Source organism: Harpia harpyja, chromosome 2 (genome assembly GCF_026419915.1).
Source record: "Harpia harpyja isolate bHarHar1 chromosome 2, bHarHar1 primary haplotype, whole genome shotgun sequence".
NCBI classification, from domain to species: Eukaryota; Metazoa; Chordata; class Aves; order Accipitriformes; family Accipitridae; genus Harpia; species Harpia harpyja.
The window spans coordinates 73,776,937-73,800,529 of NC_068941.1; the positions used below are offsets into that span (position 1 = coordinate 73,776,937).

Here is a 23,593-nt window from a genome sequence, read left to right on the forward strand (position 1 = left end):
CTCATGCACTGAGGCAGTGATCAGGGTGTGCTGGCAGTGCCCCTGCTGTTGCAACCATGTGATGCTGAATCGGGTTTCCCATTGCCACAAAACCCCCCAAACAGTCCCAATGCTTTTTTTTGACTCCCTCCACTGTCACCTTTTCCCACATGCTCCACCAAAGGCTTTCAGTGCTGTCAGGGATCTGAACTACTGATAACTGCCAAAGTCAATTCGTGGTGAACACTGAATTTTTTCTCAGTGTTATCAAGGATCTCTCAGGGACAAGGTAGCTGAGATACTGAGCTATCTCAGCAAACTATCTATCAACAGCCCCTCAAGGCAGAAACTACTTGCTAGAGCATCAGCTGATGAACCAAAAGGGAGATGAAGTTCAGAGAAAGAATTGTTTTAATTACCACGTAGTGTGCTTCACTGTTATTTTAGAAAAAGCTGGATGCAGATGTTACATGGATGTAATTGCAGATTTCAGGAAACACCTTAAAAGCCACAGAGGAAAGCTTAAAAATATAACACAAGTAATTCCCTCTGGCATATGAACACAAGCAGATTTCCCTCCCCACAACTGCATTTAAGGTATCGAGAATGTTAGTTACTTCACTGAACTTCAGAAATGGGCACTCAAAGATAGGTTGCATTAGCTAACAGCTATTGATAACTAAGGATGACAATACCTGTTCCAGCAGTTTCATTTTCCTACAAGCAAAAAGGCCGTGTTCTGATTGCAGCCCTCCGTTGCAGCAGTTTGCTTAGAGCAGCTTCCAGACTAGCTTTCTGTCTGCAAACTGGTATGCCACTGCACTGCTTCCTTGCCTGCCAAGAGCTTTTCCAAACCACAGTAATGGTAGCTGGTGTCAGCTCTCCATACTGGTCACTTCTGGATGTTTTGATACTTAGGTCCTTCGCAGTCAGTTTTGCTGACTGTCTTGTACAACAACATTTAGGTTGAGAGCTTTCTGGCAGGTTTAAAGGGTTTGTTTCTGCTTCTGACACTATGGGAAGACTATAGGCACACAGCAGCATGGCAAGGATTAAAAGATGTTTTCTCTCCCTCTTTACAAAGAACCTGTTTATTTATGGGTAGCCATGGATGGACATATATTTCCAGAATTCAGGAAAACTACCTTCAGTTTTCTGTATCTTCAAAGGCTTCTCGTATGATCTCAATTCCACGGTAATTGAGTCTTGCCTCAGTCCTCATGTCTGTAAGCCCAAGAGGTGGTATTCAGAGAAATAAATACATATGTGCTGTGGTGTTGCACTAGACCAGTAATGGATAGTAGGGGTCCACAGAGAGAGAGGTCTTGAGATAGATACAAGAGAAGTCTGGCACACATCAGAATGTAATCTCTTCATATCATTGCGAGGATTTATTTAGGAGAGGATCTCTCTGAGTTACATTGCAGTCAGGTGGCAGAGTACCGCCTGCGGTTTTTGAAGTATTTGAACATTTGCAGCCTTTAAACAATTAGAATTGTCAGAAAGAAAGACAGCCCATCAATCAGAAGTTTTCACAAGTCCTCATTTGTATGTAGATTTCTAAACCTCATATTATCAAATAATAGACAATAAAATAGAACCCTTCAACAATTTCCTTTTTCTTTTCTTTTCTTTTTCTTTAAAACCCTATAGTATTGGATACAGAAGAGATCTTAAAACTTTAGAGTGGAACTGAAGGAACTTGTCTCTTTGTTCAAACTAATGATTCTGTTAGTCCACTGCTGTCTTGGGCAATGACCAGTCCCAGAAGACATCTGGGTGAGGAAACCACCAGGAAATGCATAGCTAGTCGAGGCAGTAATTAAAGTAGCCATTAGCCTTGGGCAACAGACTACAAGGGTCAGCAGCCTGCGTGCTTTGCTTGCATGTGGGCTTCTTTGTTTGTACTTGCAGAGATGGGGATTAGCCACTGAAGTCCAAAAGTGGACAGTTTGGCCCACCAGCTATGCTGGGGCATGCTGTACCCATCAGGCCCTTTCTCCATCCCAAGCTTTCTCTTCTCCAGAAAGGCTGAACATCAGCCATGGTGCTGTGGAGAAAAGAGAGGCTGATTTGAGGTGCAAAAAGAGGAAAACCTGTATTCTGGGACAGCCTGGCATTAGGGGTTACTGTATCCTGAAGAAGGGAGAAAGGAAAAGGTTCTCAGAAGTAATGGAGAGAGGGGAAAAAAGGGAGGGAAAGAGCATAGCCTGCATCACCAGTGAGCTCTTCTAGCATCCCCGCAGCACCATGAACCCTTCAACAGCCCTGTTGCTTCTCAAAGGTGGAGGCAAAAACTCTAGAGCTTGGTTGAAATGACACATATCTCTTCTTTCAAGTCAGGCTGGTGCCTTGTGTAAGCTCTGAGTCCATGCAATAACATATCTTATGTCATTATAATTAACAAAGCCTTCGACAATCTGTGCAATAATCCATTCTTAAGAACAACTAGTTCAAGTTTAAACAGTTCATGCATGTCACAGGCTGTCTCAAGAGATTTCTTTAAAAAACAAACTCTTCAAGTCTGAAAGGTGGAGAGGGAGAAAAGAACTATAATTTTTAGAGCAGTAAATGAATATCCAATAGCAAAACATTTGGATGAAATCTGTTTATCTGGTTTCTTTTCCTTGAAAGAAAATAAGAATTATCTTCTTATTTGAGATTTATTCTTTCCATTTGTGTTCCCAAATTTATTCCTGGTCTAAGATCTTATGTTCTTAGATTCTCCGCTCATCGAATTTCATAGCTGTACCTCCTGAAAAATGAAATTTTAGAATAAGAAAAATCAAAATATTTTTTCTCAGTTATTTCCATAGGCACTGCATTATTTCCTCTGGGAAATTCTGCAAGAGGAAGATTTCAGCCTGCTCACAGTAAACATTAGAGTGGGAATGCAATTCACAAGCGAGGCAGCTCCTTTGACTCTTTTTGTTGCTTGTTTGCTTTGTCTGAGCTCACATCAGACTAGTGCATTTCGCAGTTGGTTTGTAACTTGAAAACACAAGTTGAGTAAAGGGGTGAAAATACCTCACAACAAATAATCCTGAAAAACATGTGGTTTATTGGTTTGCAAGCTAGGAAGTGACATCAAGCATCCAGACATGGATACTTTTCATTTAATGCATCAGTTCTGCATAGTAAGACACAGTACATTCCTCCCCATAAAATATACACAACAAAGTATTTAAAGATGTTAAAATTCAAAGCCATAACCATCTGCTTATCACAGACATCTGTTGCTTCAAAGCAAAGGACTATATGAAAGGTTCAGAAAGTTTTAGAGCTCAAAAGATGCATTTGCCAAGAGACTAATGGAACACATGCATATACATAAATTCCAAAAATATAACAAACTGCTGTTTTCTCCCTGGAGTGCAGTTACACCAGTAGGTATGTGAGAGCTGAGTTGCAAAGAAAGAAAAACAGAGTTACCTCAGCTCTTACCCATCTCTGTACTGAAAATTAAACTTTTTGTCATTCTCCAAACACTCTTGAAAAGCAACATCATCTTCCTCTATCAGCAGAAGAGTCTGACTTTCACACTGATCCGTTACATCTCTGACTCGCTCCTGCCAATGCACCTTCAAAATGGGATTGCTATCAGCCTGCAAACTCCCTTCCATAGAGCCTCGCCCCATTCTTGCTCAGGGAGGTGACACCCCAGCTTCACTGGGAGCAGCACGCTGCAGCTCCACAGCCCTGCGTGTCTATTAATTTCTTTGCTATTTTGGCACCCAGGTCTGACTGCCTGGCTGAAGTCAAGGAGGGCCTTCCCATTGACTTCAGTGAACCGTGGGCATCTCCCTGAATGGACAGTGCCCCTTTACCCATGTGGATCTTGCATTGCCATGGAAATGAAGGTCAAGAGGAGGGCTGGAAGAGGTAGTAAGCTCTTTGGGGCAGCGTCTGTGTTCCTCTGAGCACCTGATGCAACAGGCGATTGCGGCAGCGTATAATTTGGTATTGCCCTGTGGGTATGTGCTAGGTTTCCACCGTGAGGGTTGGAGGGCAGAGTATGCACCTTTCAGATGTGTGGGTCTGGAGGGAAGGACCTGCTAAAAGTTATTGGGAACTGGGAAAATGTGTGAGCCAAATAGAAGGTGCAAAATCAGAGGGATTAGGTGCTTTTGGAAAGGCTGCAAGGAATGCAAGGAGGCTAGAGACTCTCCGGACAGGAAGATACCGGGAACCCTGAGTGCACAAAATTTCTGTCTCAGGTTAATACTACCTGTACCTGGTCAGCGGAGCTAATCAAGCTTCCTGGCACAAGAGCCAGTTTCCATTCATTTATCACCCTATCTGTGTATGGGCAGCCATCAAAAGGGGAGGGACGACCTCACAAAAAAGAAAAATTTAGGATTTCAATGCCTGTCTGCCAGGCCTATCGATGCCAATATGTACATGAACTGCATAGAGAACAAGGAAATATTTCCTGACATTAAATTACATTGTAAAGCTCAGAGAAAGCTGATCCATCCCCTGCAATAAACTCCAAATAACCATACAGAAAGTGATTAACTTAAATATGAGCATGAACATCAAGATACACTTTATAAAGCAATCAAAATATTTCTTCTGTCATTTAACGTTCCTCTTAGCCACATAATCTGTGACCTCTTAAACCTCACTATGAAGCGTATAAAATCCCACAAGACCAGAAGTTCGACATGGGGGTTACACACCATTTCTGGATTCACTGACGCCGCTTTATAATCTACCCTTCTGCTCTTTGTTTTCCTTTGCACAGGTTTTGCATTTTCCTGCCAGCTTCCCATTGTCCTTGAAATCAGAGTAACAAGAAATTGAACAAATCAGAGTTCTTGTGCCAATCACAAATGGAACAGAAATGGTCAGTGATCAGAAAAGCAAACAGAGCCTGCCTGAGCTGCGTACAGATTCTGCTCCGTACACTACTCACAAGCAAAACATTTCTAGAAAGGTAAGTTAGTTATTTATTGTGCCGACACACAGGCATTATTCAAAGCAACAGCAAGATAACATTACTAGTATTAGGAAACTCATCTCAAGTTTAGATTATCTCAGAGTTTTTATGAGGCAAGAGAATATATGAAGTTTGTTTCAGCGAAATAAAGCCCTTTACTTACATGGCTTGCAAGAGCTTCCAGCAGCTGGAGTCTCTGAATTGCAGTGCATGCAGATATTGTGCTTTGCTGAAAGCCCGCTAACTTTGGCACTGGAGACAGCACATAACTCACCGATGCTTTGGATTGATAAATAATTTCCTTTAAAAACACTCTCACATGTTTTTTTATCAGTGGTGCACACTGACAGTAGACTGCAAAGCAGAAAGCCTGTCTGGCGTTATGAAGGAAGAGTTCCCTCTCAGCTGAATCAAAAAAAAAAGGAGTCCTTGACCCCGACAACTAGAATAAATCTACTATATCTGCTGGCTCTTTTCTGAATGCATACTTGAGCAGTAACATAAGAGCGAGCGGTCGGAGCGCAGAAACTGTGGCATGTCATGCTCTGTACCGGTAGGGTATGTGAGCAGTGCTTCCAGCACAGGCACAGCAAAATGCAAACACAATGCGTGTTTTCAGCTTTTATTTTGTTCACATTTATTTTAAAAATAAAACAAAGATGACGGGCTTCTCTATTTCAGTTCACAGCTCCCAAGTGGCAGCGCTTTCAGCTCTGTCCCCTCTGCTGAGGTTCCTTCTGTTCCAGATGAGGTTACTGCTGACTTTCTATTTCAAACCTCAATTTTCTGAGAATCTCTGTATCTCAGCCAGGAAATGTAACCCAGACTGAAGTTTAGCATTTCAGACATCATAAATGCAATGAATTGCCTGCAAGCAAAATGAGTGTTTTTCAGATATTTTTTTTTCTCCTTCAAAAGATCTGTTTACATCTTTTTTTCCTCTCTCTTTCCTTTGTTCTACTTAAACTTATTAAACTTCATAAAAACAAGCATAGCTTTTGGAACAAGTCCTCAGTAGAACAAATAGTGAGACGAATATGAAAAGCAAGATAATGATGTAGCTTAAAATAGGTAAATGTAAAGTTTCAGCAAAAAAGAAGTTCCTTGCTCCATTGTAATATTATATTTACAAGAAAAAAGACATTACTTTAAGCATAGTCATTCAATTCCCAGACAATGAGGACAGAGGTTTTATGGAGAGGATGAAAAACCCCCCATATTTTAAGCATAATAAAAGGAGTAGCAAAGAGATAAGAAAGAAAGAAAATCAAAGTCCTCATTCATTCCATTGTATTTGGTTGCAAAAGGGAAAAAGGGAAACAAACTTACAGCCTAAAATCAAACTTTAAAATATTGTAAATTCAATATTCCTGGCTTTATGAAACATAAAGATAAAAAAAAAAGTGCTCAAAACTTTTAATGAGTGTTTCTAGCTTAAGGAAATAATAGTTTTTAATGAAGAATGATCAAATGGTCTCTTTTGTCTAGTGTGTTATTCCCCTTGTATGACTACGGACTTGAAAAATCCCCAACACATTTTATGTGTGTGTTATCAAGGTTTTTCTTGAATCTCAGACTTGGGTTCAGCTTTTGTTGTTGTTTCTGTTTTTTGCAACTTTATTAAGACACTAAAACACATGTACAACTTCAAAGTTGTTTATTGGTAATTAAATTGTCTCTCCCAGTTGTAGCTGACTAGTAGCAGTGATATATTGTGTTGAATGAGAGAAGTCTCACTTTCAATTAGTTTCCGTTTATATCCCCTTTCTTTGTCCAATACTGAAACTCAAAGTCTACAATAAATTAATTTTTACTCTTTTCAGCTCTTCCTGCTCTTTCCCCCTTCCCTTTCTCCAGTAACGTTTTCACAATACGAAGCACTGTCAAACCATATATGTATATCTAGAAAGTCAAAGTATTGGCATTGATGTTTTTTTAATTAAAATTCATATTTTAAAGCTGTTGCTTCAAAAGTGGTGTGGGTGCAAGTATTGTTCTTCAGATACCAAAACACCTTTTCTCTGCAGTGGGCTCAAACCTCATACCTGGGGCTTATTTACCTAGGTCGGTGCTGATCTCCTGTGCCACACAGGGGTGAGCCTGTTGTCATCTGCAATGCTAGACCTCTTTCTTCTCTGCTGAGCCATCAGCAAGCATGTTTTCTCCTTCTCTCCCAGTTCAACTTTTCTATTTTTAGAAAATAGCTGGGATTTTTTACTTTTAAACTTGTTTTACAATGCGGAGGCCTTGTGACCCGGTTTGTAGGAACCACACTTGGCACACAGGACTACTCGCACACACCCAGGTTTCAGACAGCAGCCCCACGAGTGGGGTGTATTGGGATCCCATCCAGCTTTCTGTCCATGATTGCAAAGGGCTGAACTTCAAAAACTGCTTGGGACCTATTACCTGCTTCTTTGTGAAGTGTTTTGAGGCAAGCAGAATATATACCTAACTTCTGAGAACCAAATCTTCTTGTATTCAGTATGGACATGTGAAACACACCACTAATTTGAGCACCAGCTAATTACCCCCAGGCGTGACACTGTTTCTGCCGCAGGGATCTGGCTTTCCCCTGAGGAAATAACAAGCCATCGGGCAGTGCACTTGCAGCTCCCTGTGCATGGACGGTGTAATTTCTTCCCCAGCCCATTTCAGCCACAACACAGCTGTGTAAGCCCTGCAAGCCTTGGGGCACTGCGTTTTACTGTGGCCATGTGCAATCGTGTCTCACAACTGGAGGCAGCAATAGTCTCTGAAAATACCATCTGCTTTACTGAGTATTGCATATGCATTCACAGACCTTTATATAGGAGTTAAGAAAACAGTTCACAAACTAAGGGTCACAGTTACAACTGCAGTTGTGTATGTGAAAGTGGAAGCTTGGCCAGAACCCCAGAAGCTATAACACAAACAGAAATGTATGAGACTTGTCGGGTGAAGTCTATGTCATGATCTACCACATCAAAAACTTTAAAATCTTTTTTCTTTTTTTTTTTTTTTCCTGGTAGAAGTGTAGACCCTCATATGTAAACTAAAGTCTTATGTTTCTCATCTATCTTTCAAACACCCGCCCAGAAGATTGGTTGGGTTGTGCTGCCCGTGGGCTGGGAGCACTGCTTTGCTGGCATGATGCTGTATGATTACCTCTGAGACCCTGAGAAAGTGGGTCCCTATGTCTGATGTGACACAGTCCATTAAATGACCTTGATCAGACTTTGTTTTGAAATCGCCTGATTTTACTCACAGCTTTGAAAAATTTGGGCATCACAGGGGTATACATCCCAGTAGCTGTTATTTCCAATGTCAGCTTTTACAAAGCCCACACTTAGTTCATGAGAGATGCAAGATACACAGAGTTAATAGGAACCACAAAGCTCAGTTTCATTATTTCACGTACAGGCTGGGCAAGAAGGACTGAAACAGTGATTCAGTGGCAATGTAAGATGACATGACAGGTAAATGTGAACTAGAAAGCATATTTCCCAACATGGTAAACTTTCATTACCATCTGGAGATAAACCGTACCATTGATTGGCTCCGTGGAGGCACAGTACTACCTAAAGGCGCTTACACTGTTTCTAGGATCGGCCTGGGGCCGCAAGTACAGAAGTACTTTTAGTGGAGGCATTGAGCTGCCCTGAATCAGTTCAGTCCATCATGACTTAGTTGGTCTGTCCCTGATAGAGGCAGGCTGTCTCCTGCAGTGCTGCTTTGGGGTGTGCACCATGGTCTCCAGTGCTCCAAGAGGATGTATTTGCAGAGGTGCAGCATTAGAACAGAATCACAGGAGTAATTTGGGTTGGAAGGGACCTTTGGAGTTCATCTCATCCAACATTTGCTCAAAGCAGATCTAATCGGCTGGCAGCTGTCTCTGCAGTACATGCCATGATGACTATTATTCAGGGTTTTCCATTCCATACAGTACACCTGACCTCCATTACCCCCAAGAGCAAGGAGCTGACTCAATGATTATGATCTAGAGGGATCTTGCATCCCTTATCCCAGGTAATTACAAACTCTTGGTTATTGCGATATCTGATCACCCAATCATTTGTTTATACTTATCTGGCATGGAAGCCAAAAATAATATCTCATTTTACAGATGTGGACCTAGGGCACAAGGATGACATCATTTGCCAGAGATCACATAGTCTGGGCAGAGTAAGAAATTGAGTGGTCATCTCTCAGGGCTGGCATCCTACCCGCTGTCAGCTGTCTGTCCATTCCTGCTATTAGTTAGCTATTAGTTATTAATAGCCAACCTGCTATTGCAGATCATTTTTTGAGGCAAGGGGCAAAGTAACACAGCGCTTGTGAGATGCCAGCTATGTAATGGATTCCAGTGCTGAAGCTGAAAGTGGGGGAAAATTAAAAAGTGTTAATGCTGCTGCTGTACATGTGGTGGGCAGCTGTGCTAGGGATCATCAAATGACTGATTCTCCTTAAAACACAGCCCTTCTGACAATCTGGAATGGGATCCAAATTAGTAAAAGCTGGTTTTGGAAACCAGGAAAGGTCCCCATGCTCTCCACTGCTGTCAGTGAGAATTCATATTGTAATGATCAAAAACTGTGTGAAGGTGAGTATTGCTGTAACTTGTTTAAATTACAGGCCTGGAAAAATATACTTAAGACATCTGGAATCAATTTTTGTTTTGAAATTCAGTTCATACATAAGGAAGGCTTGGGAAGAATGAAAAGACAAGATAGTCTTGTCTTGAAAGACAAGAACGAAAATGAGAATGTTTAAACAAGTGGCCCATATGCACGGCCCTCACACTTCAATCTCACATTTAGCTTTTGTTGAGTAATACTGTTTTATACGTGGTCCCACCAATATATATGTATGGCATGTAGCTAGGAAATGATATATTACTTCTGAGAAAACCCAAAAGAATATAGCATGGGTCACAGATCTATTCTAGACTTGTTCTGCTTCCTGGAGTGATCCAGTTAACCTTCTTTGTGACCCATATGTGGATGTCCCATACTGCCAACTCCTGTCCTGGACACTGTGCTGCATACCTGCTCAGACTTGCCAAGCCAGCCAAATTAGGAGGACTGCAGCAATATCTCTCTTAAGGTGAGATGCTAATGCCACTTGTTCACGTGGTCTCAGCTAGTATAGGGACTAGTGAATATTGGGCAAGAACTCAGGAGCTGCAAATTCCTGTTGGTGCTTCAAACTGCACATTAAAAAGGAAGAAATCTGACTTTTTAATGTGTAATTTATTTTAATTTTAATGTGTCATTAATATGTAAAAAGCAAACCTCCTTTTTAAACCTGTAGTGCGTAATATCTTGTCTGTATAATTTCTGTCTTGAAATCTGAATGGCCAGATCTTGAGCTGATATAAATCAGTACTGCTGCATTGATTGCAAAGGCAGCATAATTAATTTACACCAGCTGAAGTTCTGGCTCAAAAATGTGCAGAAGCATATATATTCCCTTTCTGGTCATGTGGGTGCCACTGGAAGATGACTCAGGACCTGATGGCTACCATGGCTTTATATCCACATCAAAGCTTATCCTTAGGCCTTTTGCCGTACCCCATGGGGGCTGAACATTTGTTTTTGAATGCTTCACTGAGCTATATAATTTAGGAACATCAACAACACATACCATTAAAACCCATCAAAAGCAAATCTCAAGCTCAGATACAAATGTCCTGAGCCTGCACTTCAGGAGCTGTGTGATCTTTCATTTGAGGGTCAGAAAGGATTTTTTAATAAACTGCCTTGCCTCTTAGAGGTCAGACAACATGGATGAAGCCTGGAGATCCTTTGAGGCAAGGACATTCTCTCTCTCTTACATTGTGGGGTGTATCTTTAGCCAAAAGCAAAACTCATTTCAACTACTGCTACTTCATCAGAGGTAGGAAGGCAAAATAAACTCCCTGGGAATTAGAAAGCATGCTTTCTATCAGTAGCTTGTGTCACTTTCCCATCAAAAATCTGTTGCTCATGTACCTTCAACATGATAGTAAAACATTATGTTTCATCTTTTGACAGTTTAAGAAAATCGTCCTTTTTGCAACAGATCAAATCCCCCATAAGTTAAATCTGTAACCCTTTCTTCTCTACAACCTTGGAAAAAACAGTCAGAAACAAAAATCAGTGCCCCAAAATATCACGTTCAAGATGATACATTTGGAAATTTGAGACAGCTTTCCTTTTCAAATTCATCAGTCTTTTTATCATGTCTGGAATGAGGTGGAGGCTATTTCAGACCAAGCTATTGAAAACATCAAAGAAAAATGTTCTTTTCTTGCAATGAGCTGCAACCAGTCTTCTTCCTGCAAGTGCAAAGCTTTCTGACACAAGGGTATCTCTGACCATCTCTCACGGGTACAGAATGAAGGAAGGCACCTCTTTAACTAGGTAGAGAAGAAGCCACTTACAGTGTATATCACCATTTGAAGTGCAGCCCAGTTTGCAAGAAGTAAAAAGGGCTGCATCACTGGTACAAACTAATTTAATGGCATATGGTTTCTTCATTCGGGAAAAGGCTTCAAAACTGAAAAGCAGATTGCAGCTTTGCAGAATAAACTGGTGCTGGTGGTCTCATTGCATGTAGCTTACAACTGCTTAAGTGATATGGGCTTGTCTGGATTGAGTTAATTTTTTTTTTTGTTTAGTCCAAAAATAGAATTGCTTCAGCTCTGTTCAAGCTCAGTGTTGTTCCAGTTGTCTTCAGTTTTCTTCTCAAACCCACTGTTTTCCCAGATCACTTTATGGATATTGTGTATGGGAGGGGCGGGAGTGTAGTAGCTGGAGCAGAGCACTGAGGGCTTTGATTCCTGCTCTTAGTGCTGCTGTTGACTCTAATCCTGCTTTCCTTCTGTTCTTCTTCTGTTGTTCTTTTCTCCTTCTCACTCCTTCCTTTAGCCTACCTGACATTTGCGCTTGATGAGAAGTTCCTTGCAATCCTGGTACATTGTCTAATCCTATCATTTAATAGAAATAATGGAGGAGAAGGATTTCCGGACTGCTCCAACCCCAGAAGATGCACTCACAGCAAAAAAGACTGCTGAGGAGAGGAGCAGTGGTCATCGCAACAGCATCCCAGAGCCTTATCACCATTCCAGCGTAAGGCTTAATTTCTAGCAGAAGGCTGCCTATGAGGCTATTTTGCATTTTCTTACAACCCACTCAGCTGCTGCAATTAAACCCGAAACCCCAAACTTCCAAAAGCAGCATGCTATGCCATGGCTACAGTACATGCACCCACATGCCTGGGGTTGCAGGGTCTTATTCTTGTGTGTGAGAGACCCAGGGGGGATAGCCTGTGTCCGTGGGTCCCTTTCTGCAGCAGGGGCACAGGCATATGAGGAATGAGGAGCACTGCAGTGTCTACCAGGAGAGGACACCCAATTAATTCCTAATTTTAAAGGTGTAGTTGAAGAAATTGGTACAGCTGTCCATTTCCTACGTAACAGGGCTAGGTTTAGCACAGCAATTTGCAGATCAAGCTCAGTATTCTTCCTGTTTTACCTCTTAGGTAATAAACCCGTAAACCCCCGGGGTTCAGGTAACACCACGCTAATGAACCCTGCCTCCCTTCCCTTGCCTCCCTGAGCACCCCATTCCCGGCTGCGCAGTGACCCACAGCATCTGGGACCAGTCCCACTGAGCCCTGGCATCCCCAGCCCAGCACCCTGGGGGGGTCCGTGGGCTGCTGAGGCCCTGCACGAGGATCCCCTTCCATTCCCACACCAGATACTTTCTTTTTTGTGGATACCCAGGCATTTTGACCATCCTACTGCTGGTAGGGGTTGCCTTTTCCCATCACCTTTCACAGATGCTCAAGGTCCAGAGACCTCCAGCAGCAGACCCCAAATTCTGTCCTTCTGCAGAACCGGGCCGGCATTGCTGCCGTGTCTCCAGGAGGTATGAAGATCTTTTTAAGGCTACTGCATTGCTATTACTTCAGCGCTGCCCGTGCATAGCAGACGTGCTGTGGCTAGGTGCCAAGCTGCCTGGAGAAGAGCCTTTTTTTAACGAATGATAACACAAGCTGTAAGCAGTAGGAACTGGTGGTCTGAAGCAGCTGTCAGCAGAAGCAGGGTCCGTATATTGTTTGTAGGCTGGATGGCTCGATATATGTGCACGTGCTGAAATACAGCTGCTCCGAGGTTAGCTGTGGCCTCCAGCACTGACACAACATAGGTAAACCCAATAATTTTCTCAGTCTTATCTGGAATGGGTTTGGACTCGTGCCCCTATCCATTAAGGCCTTCGGCCATTTCGTGGAGCGAAGCGAAGGCAGTTTCTGTGAAAGCTCTCGGCGCAGTCCTGCCTGGGGTGTCGAGGGCGGCCTTGCCTGGGCACCACGCTGCGCTCCGGCCCTCGCTGCCCGGCAGAACAGCCTGAAATGGCGTCTTCAAAAGGGAGAAGGGCTGTGCTGGAGCTGCCGCCGAGGCCTGCCTTTGGCACCCGTGCAATGGAGGGCTGCAACGACTCTTATGCACAAATAATGTTCTGAAGGCCTAAATAGATAAGTGTTAGTGCTGTCGATGAAAGGAGGCAGTGCCAGCCGCTTTTGGCCAGCGGAACAGGAATGTGTCCCATTGCCTCAGGTTGAAAAGGCTTTGGATGTTTAGGGCTTGCAAAAATTAGAGGGAGGAAGCGCTGGTAACAATATCTGACACATATTTGCTTAATTCATGGACAAATTAACCTTAATTATCCCATTTATAAATCAGCTTTAAGTGGAAGGGCCCCTCCTCACCCCCCACTGCTGCATATTTGGGGGATTAAGTTGTTTGTTTTTAGTGATAAATTAGAAACATCTGCTTCCGCTGACACGCTAGAAAAGAGGCACATACAGCAAAGCGGCTGGCCGTGCTGCTCTGATGCTGGGGGGGATTTGGTACCAGGGCATGGTCCTGCTGACCTCTGGCCACAGGGTCCGAACGGGTCAGGCCCTCTCCCCTCTGCACGGGGGCTCGGTGGGGCAGGGGAGGTGCACAGCTGCTCCCGGGCTTGCTGCTCAGGATGGTTTCTGGGGAGGTCGGAGCAGTGGCGAGCATCTCCAGCAGCGTGCACTCGGCAGAGCCTTCCTTTTAAGGGTGTCTTGGCAGTTCTTCCGTGCAAGCGAAACTGTTTCTGCTATGGCATCATCAAGTCTTAAATTCAAGGAATCCAAACCTCATGCCAGAGTCGCTGCAGAGGTCGCTGAAGCGTGAGCAATGATGGCAGTAAGCGGCCCAGCGACCCCTTCTGATGAAGGGAATAGTGCTAACTGAGGGAATGGAGATGTTTTACAACCCTGGCGTATCCTTGCAGAGGTGATACAACTTCCTGATTGCTGAGGCAGGTTGGAAGCAGCCAAGAGACACGCCATGTCAAAGCACTTCACATGGGCTTTCACCTCATGCAGGAGGTGTGAAAACAACCCTCCTGGCTACAAGCCATTACCTGCAGGAGTGGAAAGCTGGGGCTAAATCCTGCCAGATGCAGCAATCTAAATATACCCTGGGCATCCATGGAGCTGCACCCACGAGGGACTATGTCTGTGCATCCCCCTACGGCACCCCCCAAAGGGAACCATGAGGATTGTTTTGACTTCGGTGTGGGCTGGATCTCACTGCAGGGTTTTAATACATGCCCTATTGGGCTGCAGAAACAGATGTTTTACACACACCAGTCAGATACTTTTCTTTCAGCATTTGGCAATCAAAACTCTTGGACAGCAGCCCTGATCCGCAAGGACAGAGCTTGCCTGCAGAAAGGGATAAACCAAAATGCTGGGTGGTTTCTAACAGCTCCTGTTCCCAAGGTGCCCTCTTTTTCTGCCTGGATATTTTCTCCAGGTGAGTTTGAGGATTATGCACATTTAACCAAGATTTTCCAATAATCTGTCAGATCTGTCAGAGCAAGAAACCCCAGGCAGGTTCAGTGCATGCTCTCAGACTGGCTGTACAGTACAGGTCCTACAAGGTGGACACCTCCTGGTAGCGCAAGACGCACTGTTCATGTGCGACGCAGTGCAAAGTACACGTATTTCTGTCTGAGAAATTCTGCCCACAGAGATTTTGAATCGCAGTTCTGCCCAAAGCAGGCTACAAAATCAGGACTGAGGTGTGTGGCCCGTCAGCGTGCAGGGAGCCATCCTAGGCAGTCCTGCAGAGGAAACTCTCAATTCTCCTTAAAAAGCTGAAGGCAATCTCCAATGCAGCCTCCAAAGCCCCATGCCAATGTAAAAAAGCGTAATCCAGCTGCAAAGCTTAAAACACAGTGAAATGCAACCCTTCTTCTACAGAAACCAAAAAATACCCACCGCACACCCATGGACCTGGGTGTGCAGCAAAGCCCCTCTGGAGACCCAGGGGCCAGCCCTGGGCAGACAGGACCTGCTTGCCCTGGGGGTGCAGAAGGGAGGGGAGAGGTAGCAGGACAACCTGTTGCACAGCTAGCCAGGACCACTGATCCTGCTTGTCCTGCCTAAGGTGTTTTCTTCTGCCTGACTGCCTATGTTATTTCATCTTTGCATTCCCATGGAGGGCACTCAGATACATGACATTGATGATGATGAAGTTGAATCAGGAAAGGAAATTTTTTTTTCTTTCTTTACCCGAGCTGGGGAGAGAAGTGAAAATTTCTTTCTTCCAGGAGAGGAGCAGGAGCTGTAACCTGGACTCCAGGCCTTTATGGGAACTGTTTTGCTGGAGTATTGGCCATCCTGTTCCCACCCCCAAAATCACTACCTCTCCCTGGAAGAATTTCTTGCTACCCCACCTCAGAGCTGGTGCTCAGAGGTCATCTGCAGACATGTATCGCCCCTTTCTAGCAGGAACGTCTGCACTGAGTAACAGAAACAGTAACTCAAGAGAGGCCAAAGCAGCCTTGGTCTTCCTCCAGCCACTGGGAAATCAGCTCTCAGGAAGCTGGAGAGTGCCTTGCCACATCATTTGCGCAGGGGTTACAGGCTAGCCCACTGACCGCCATCACTTCAGGGAGGAAAGACTGCCAGCAGAGCCCCCCCAGAAACCCCCTGTGAGGAGGTGATAAAGAGGGACCCCCTGGGTAAACACACAGACATGCCAGGAAAATGGAAGGGCTATGAGAAGGAGGATACCAGATTGGTAATTTACAGGAGGAAAAGGGTAGAGGAACTGAAGAGAAGTTGGAGACAAGTAAAGATGTGTGGGACTGGGAGGGTTGCTAATGCAGGGCTGTGATCAAGGCTGTTCTCGAGCTGGGACCAAAGAAGGACAGGCTCTGGAAGATAACTTTCAGAGCACATCCGTGCAGAGCTGGAGCTCATAAAAACTCAAAGGAGCCAATTGCTCTGTAAAAAAAAAATACCGACATGGTGTCTAGAATAAGCAATGGATGCAAAGAGTAACCTAGGTGTTTCTCTGCTAAGTCCCAAAAGAGCCACATCCACTGTTTAGTGACAGTGAAAAAGGACTGGAAACAGCAGTCTGGGATGCGCTGGGGAGATGGGCTCAATCCCCAGGTGCATTGAAATGCAGCAGACCAGTACTGTGCAGGAACATCAGTGTGGGGTTAGCAAGGCTGGCGTAACATCAAGTTTTCATAGACTGCTGAAAAGGGAAAAGACTTTTGGTCCTGAGTCGTAACTGCTAGCGAGAATAGCAGATGCGTGTTCCAGCACAAGGAGCGTCTCCCTCCAAGAAAGGGAGAGTTTTCCTGGACAAATCCAGAAAAAGTTCAGATGACTTTTTTTTCCAAAGGGTAAAAAAAAAAAAAGGGAAGTCCCTCTCTCAGCAGCTCACAGATCAGGTCCCCCTGTGCTGCAGTGATGGGACTCCCACGCTGGCCTGGACCCAGCCACAAGGCCCATCAGACCAACAGAAAGAGGTGGGGCGAGCAGGCTGGACACACACCTCTTCAGCTCTGCCCTTTGAGCCCTCCTTGTTTTTATAGCATTGTCACTCCCTGTTTTTATTGCACATTTTTTAAACTACATTTCAGGTCCCACCTCCATTATTAATACCCTCTCCACTCTCGTTTTCGCCTGAAAGAAAAATATCTTTATTGAAAGAATGTAGCAAAAACTGAGAGAAATAAAACAGAGCGCGTGAATTACAATACATCCAAAAAACCCATCCCCTTACTGAACAGTTCCCTTCCTTCCCCAGCTTTAACCTTGGACTCTTGCCAGATGTTCCTGTTTGTTGCAGGGTGTCTGATTTTGGGTTTGGGGTCTCTCCAAAGCAGAAGGGGAGAGCGTAGGCTGAAAATAGGATGGGTGGCCTGATGGCGTCCAAACACAGTCAGCTCTCTCCATTAAATCTTGCTAGAGATTTGGCCTCCTCTTCTGTAAGCTGCACCCCATTTGGGTCTGAGAGATGCGATACACAGATGAGGAAGACAAATCCAGTAGATAGACTGAAGACGAGCCAATACATTTAAGCCAGCACAACATATGGACTCTCATATCTCTCAGCCTAGGAAAGATTACTCCCCACAGATTTCTTCTAGGTTTGCCCAGACTAAGTGAAACATCCCAGCCAGTGAGACTTTTCCCCTCTTTCCCTCTGGATTATTTTATAACCATATACCTCTTGCTGCCAGGATCTTTTTCCCATTATGCACAGCCTATTCTTCCCCTTTTAAAATGGTCCCCATTATCCTCTGTGATAAGACTTGGTTTTATACTAAACAGTACTGCCCTTCCCAACAGATACAACTCACAGAAATGTGTAGACTGTTTGGTCATATGGCCCTATCGCCCCACACCCCAAGGTTTAGAGAAAATGGAAACTATCTTTGAAAACTTGAGTCAGGTCCTCTGCAGTTCTGCCTTCATTGCTTTGAGTTTTCCCATCTGCATCCAACATCAGATGAGGCTTGAGGCTAGACACCCAGGAACAGATTCACACTGCTTTTCCAAAATGAAAACTGAATCCTAATTTATGAAGAACCTGAACAATTTATTTCAGCTTTGGGAAATCAGAGGAATCTGGATTTCTTCTTCAACCCAACATAAAAACTACCCTACTGATCTGCACCTCTTACTTTAAAGAGACTGTGGGCAGAAATGAATACCTTTTGCTCACAGTTGCAGCCTGATGCCTGTAACTAAAATGTAAATCTGGCCAGTAATTATCTTACTTGCAGCCTTTATTTTCTAATATGATCATGAAGACGAGCCTGCAAAGCCTCTAGGTTTCTCTGCCAAGGCAATCACATAATTGCTTTGCTGTCCTTTCGACTAACAAAGAATCCACTTCAGCAGATAAAATGGAGTTTGACCTGTCTTATACCTGTGACAAGCAACCTCTAGGAATCAGAAACACTGTATTTTTTTTAATGACTTTTATTTGTATAAAAGGTTGCAGCCTTAGGATTTTTCACTCCCCTGTGAGATTAAGTTTTTCTGGTCAATCTAAGTTGTCCTTTTATCATCTGCAATGTGTCTGTTTTATAACATGGATGTTATTTGATCATGCAATGACAGTATGCGTAATGTTGCTGTAGCATCTGTTTAAGGACTCTGGAAATTAGGCTTACTGGTGTATGGGGCAGACCTGTGAATGGACGTGTCACGGAGAATTAAGGATATAAGTCAGCTCTATCACAGTGAATGGGACAGAGGATCTTCTCCTGCAGACACTCAAACCCAGCCCTCAAGACACCGCTTATATGTGGATTTCCATCTACCTTCTCACCTTGCCACTGTGACTGAACTATAAAGTGCAACAGTGAAGTGTGGAGATGACGGAGAGGATGAAATAATACGAACACTACATTCTTTGTTTGCATCATTCCCTGTTATTGCTACTGAGCCAGAAGCAGTCCCTGTGGCTGAGATGATACTCAATTTCAGAAACCATTCTGTTTCCTGTGTCATTAAGCCACAGGGAGCAGGACCAGCCTTCACCACCTTCACTCTCACCTACCCATCAGATCGGTGGGGTATCATGGAGGAAGGACAAGGAATAGGCAGCCACTAAGAGAGGGGAATACACCTCCCAGTCCCCATGGCACGTAGTCCTCACCCAGGTGACACCTGATAGAGATGTCCCTAGCTCTACCTTTTCAGACCTCAGCAAGGATGTTGATGGTGGGCTTCCCACTTGGCACAAAACTTAACCCAGGGGCAGCTTCAAAGGGAACCAGGCTTTCAGGATTTCCTCTGTGACAGTGAGCAGGCATATCAGCTCCTCCACTTCCAGTTTTGCTTTTCCGAACCCTTTGCCCTGCCCTCTCTGCGCCATGTTTCTCTACTCTTAAATGCAGTTCTTAGGCAGAGCGTGGCCCATGGGGACACAGCATCAGGGGGACCGACAGCCCTGCTTTCCCACCAGGGGAAATCTGCTCCAGTAGCACAGCTGAAGTTGTTTCAAACCAGGGGAAACAAGGAGCAGGCAGTATAGGAAGAAGGGATTTTCTGCCTCTAATGCAGCACACTATAGAACACGATAGTTGTATGATTTCTGAAACAGGTTGCTGTTAGCGAATTTCCATAGCTTGCACAGCTCCAAGGGCTGTGGGTAATGCTGCGCTCACACCCATATTTTCCTAAAACTTCAGCCTGAAAAGCTTCATCATTTCCTTGAAAGTGAGTGGGTTAGAGAAATTAGCCACCATTGTGAGTATCGGGTTTTGGGCAGCTGGCGTGCAGGCAATCCTTGCCTCAGCCTCGCCTGGGTAATGGTAACCAGAGACCCAGGGGAAAAAGGGGAGCAAGAAACTGTTAATCCATGTGCACTCTCACCTACCCAGACCAAGGTTGTGTTTCATCACTTATGCTCAGCATTTCATTTATGTTTAACAACACACATTCTCTCCCCAGTCCGCACATAGGCAAGAAGCATACTGCTGGTAGCAGTGGAAGCACAAAAAGTTAAATGACCTTGAAAAAAACCAGCCAAACAGAAGAAACACCCCAACAAAATAACAAATGGATACATTTGTGAGAGTTTAATAAGTTAAATGCAGGAGCTTAAATTTGCAAGAGCACAACCCTGAAGCAAAATGATTTATTTGGTATTTACAGATTTTTTTTAAAAAACAAGTTTCTATGAAACCATAGCAACAAAGGTTAAAGTGAAGATTTGGAATGATGTTGGAATCATTCACAAGGGAAAAAAACAATAATCTCCATTTTGAGCTGATGGAATGTAAGATTAAAGCTAAATAGAGAGAAATATTTCAAAAGATTTTAGACAATTTAATCACCCTAAACCCTGTGAAAGGTAGACATTTAAAACTACTTTTTTGCCAGAAAATTGTGTCCTTGATTTTTAAAAAAGTCTGTTTGGTAACTGTCTGATAGGAATGTTATGTGCATAAATGTCCAAGTTTATTACTCTTCTCTTACAAGACAAGATACATAAACAGATTTCACTGAAGCCCTACTACAGTAAATTTCTAATGGAATCGCATGTATCCCAGCAAAAATCTGCATTTTTCTGAAAGGTCTCTCTATTGCATTCCCTTCTTCAAATGCATTTCAGAGAAGTCAGAATGGGAAAGTGAATCAGTTGTAACTTACCTTCACACTCGAGTAGATGCCATCGGATTTTTCAGGGAAAGCAACATGCTCCGTTTGGGCAGTGAGCTGTAAATTCAAACCAACAGGTAATTGTTGGTGATTCAAAATCCTTTAAAACAAATTTAAATGCTGCTATGACAGATAATGTACTTCGTGAAAACTTATTTGAAGCTAGATGCTCTTGTATTGAGTTTTGTAACTGTCTGTCTCGGCTAAATAAGCTTCCACTCCTTTCCTCGGCCACTTGCCAGCTTTTCTAATTTAAAGCAACTGTGAGCTTGCTGTAAAACTCCTGCTGGAAGGAGCTCAATGTATACCATGGAGCAAGGAGCAAGCGTGTGCTCCAGACTGAAGTGGTATGACAGTCCTAACAGGACCTGGGGCATAGCCTCCCCACGGTAATGTTATATCATCTTTGGAAAGCATGGTAGGCTAAGTTCTCTCCTTCTTGGTAAAGACACAGAGAAGAGGAAAAAATCATGCTGCTTCTGGCATGTAGTCCCCTCAGCGTGGGATTTGGGAGGAGCAGCATCTGCCTCAAAGTGGAGGAAGAAGCAACAGCCTCAAATACATAAAGTGCTCAGAGCTCCCAAAGGACCCTGGTCCCCAAATTGGCCAAAAGACTCCCAGTATTTTTAGAAGCACTAGTCTTTGGTCTGAGGCTTCGGGGACAGGTCCAGGGCTTTTTCCTCAGCTTCCTCTGCTAGTGCAATGCGGGGTGCCCCTCTTACAGGGTGGTTGGGACACCCAAGCTGAGGTTCAGGGCTGAGCACAACCCCAAACCTCTTGATTTTGGAGAGTTTTAAACCTGTGATTTTGGATAGTTTCAAAAGACACTCATAGCAGTGATCCTATCTTCGGAGACAGTGTCAGGCTTTAAATAACAGAGGCATGGTTTTCAAAGGCATCCACTTAGTGGGGATGGCTCAGTTCTGCTTTGCTCAAATTAAGATAGTGGAGCATGTGAAATGTTGTTCATATAGGAGAGCTGCTTGTGCCCATGTCAAATTCCTCCTTTTTGCAAGGCATTTATTTCAATCAGTTATGGTTGACACACGTGGTGTGCATTTATGAATTGACCGAAAAGGCCCCTTTTGCAAATGTGAGTTTTCTCTGCAGAGTAGCTAAAACCAAGCAACCAAAAAGCCAAATTGTAAAACATTATTGTGATTTGAGAAATCCCAGTCTTTGACCTTCCACATTAGTACCATAACAAACTTCTGTTTAAAAATGAGGGTCCTGAAAAGCCTACCTCAGACTATGCCCCAAATCACTCAGCACTTTTGGAAATGCATCCAACTGACCTGCTGATGCTAAGGTGACATAAGGTTTATTGTAGTTGTTATTAAGTGACTTTGGTTTTGTCAGCCATATTTTCTTGCAAAACTAATGTAAGTGAAGATGGAATCATTAGACTGAAATTTTCAAAGGTGTTTGATGCCTCTAACAGAGGAAATGGATCTTCTGTGACAAAACAAGTCAATGACAAAATGCCACTTGTGAAGTGGCTATAAAAGATCTTGTTCATTTGAATGTTCTAATTTACATGACACTGAAATATTAAGTATTTCATATTTTAAATTGAGAATTAAAAAACAGTCCTGTGCGTCCAATCAATATAGGTAAAATACTGCTGCCAATGATGGGAGAAAGGGTTTAAGGAAAACCAAATATATATATTTTTTTTCCTAATGGAGTTTCATTCCAGTACTAAATGGTAATAACCGGGATGTAGAACACTGTTACAAAATCATATGGTACTGTGAAAGCTTCAGTATATGATTTTACAAGTCTCATTTTTTCCTCAAAGTATAGCTATCAGAGTATTTTTATTTTGCTCTGTGGCTCTGCTGGTGAAATTGGTTTTAGGTGGGCAACAGTGAAAGTACAAATACCATCCTATCATGTCACTTAAATGTACATAAATGATTTCTGTATCTTAATCTTCACTTAGTGATCAAGCATTAGGCATATCTTTTTAGGTACTGGCACCTCTGGAAACTTGTATCTGCATGCTTGTGGGAATTAAGTAGAACTTTTAAAGATCATCCAGAGAGTGTTGCCCTCATTCTCTCAGTTGATCACTTTCTGCTCCTGTTTAGGGGAGCGTGAGGTGATGCTTCCTCTTCCTGATGAGTCTTTCCTGGGGAAGCAAGGGATGTTGCCCCGTCACACAGGGGAAAAAAAACATGTTTTCTAACAGTCTGTGGAGAAGACTGGCAGGAATTACAAACCTGGGCTCTGCCACTGATTCATACCTAGCTCTGGACTCAGTCTTCCTCACTTCCATTTACTTACCTGCCTCATAGGAATGTGACTAAGGACTAAACAGCCATTGGTGAAGTAGTAAATAATATTAATCACAGTAATTTTATAGCAGCAATAATTAAGATCAACTGTTTCTTCTGAGCTGTTAACATTTTATGGCTTCTGAGACTACCTGAATAGTTTTCTGTGGTCCACAACACAAAGTTAAAGCACCAGCTGGCAGTTCAGCTCCTATGTCAGAGGGAAGAAGACTTAGCAAGGAAGATGCAGTTAAAGCTTTGTCAGAGGGAAAGTGACATGAGCTCCAACATAACAAGAGTCTTAAAAGGAGGGAGTTGAACCCATTTCATTTGCTTACCAGGCTTTCCAGATTGCAGGCAGGAGGCAAGAGTAAAAGTGGGGGAGGAACTGCAAAGTGCTCTGCAAGCCTTGGAGGTTTAAGTGTTCAACAGAAAACACAGGTTCAATTTTTTTGGAAGAAAGATTATACTTCTATAGGGTTGCTCACTGGTGCCTGTGGTACGCTCATTTTTAATCCCTCTAAAGTTACAATTCTAGGCAACCATTTCACATTTTAGCACTTCACCAGAACATTGATTTTCTTGCTCTTGGCTTTGTCTAGACACAGCTGTAGTAGGATCAAGCTGCTAGCCACAGCATCTGAACCAGGAACTGCTATTTGGCATTCATGTCCTCACAGGTACAACATGGCAACTAACATAGGGGTTAGGAAAAAAGAAATCATTCATCTCAGTGATATTTCAAAGGGGAAGAAAATGCCTCTTGCCTCACCCATGAGTGCAAGTCTTCATATGGTCCTGTATGTGTGGACGTTTGTTGCATAACAGATTGTTGCATCTTGAAGACAAAAAACATGAATCCATGTAATAGATGCATAAGTGTAAATGTGCTCTAGGGAATATAGTTGTC

At 43.4% G+C, this 23,593-nt stretch overlaps 1 protein-coding gene across 2 annotated transcripts in view; it reads right to left on the reverse strand.

The window, feature by feature from the left end:
• The window catches only part of C1QTNF7 (C1q and TNF related 7), a 51,704-nt gene extending 30,980 nt beyond the window's left edge, over positions 1 to 20,724 (reverse strand). The window contains exon 1 of one of the 2 annotated variants that reach the window (XM_052780452.1): positions 20,396 to 20,724. The gene's annotated coding sequence lies outside the window, so the exon portion shown is untranslated. Of the gene's footprint in view, positions 1 to 5,084; positions 5,466 to 20,395 lie in introns of those variants that run through there. The other variant, XM_052780451.1, reaches the window with a different exon arrangement.
• Positions 20,725 to 23,593: the final 2,869 nt, after the last annotated feature.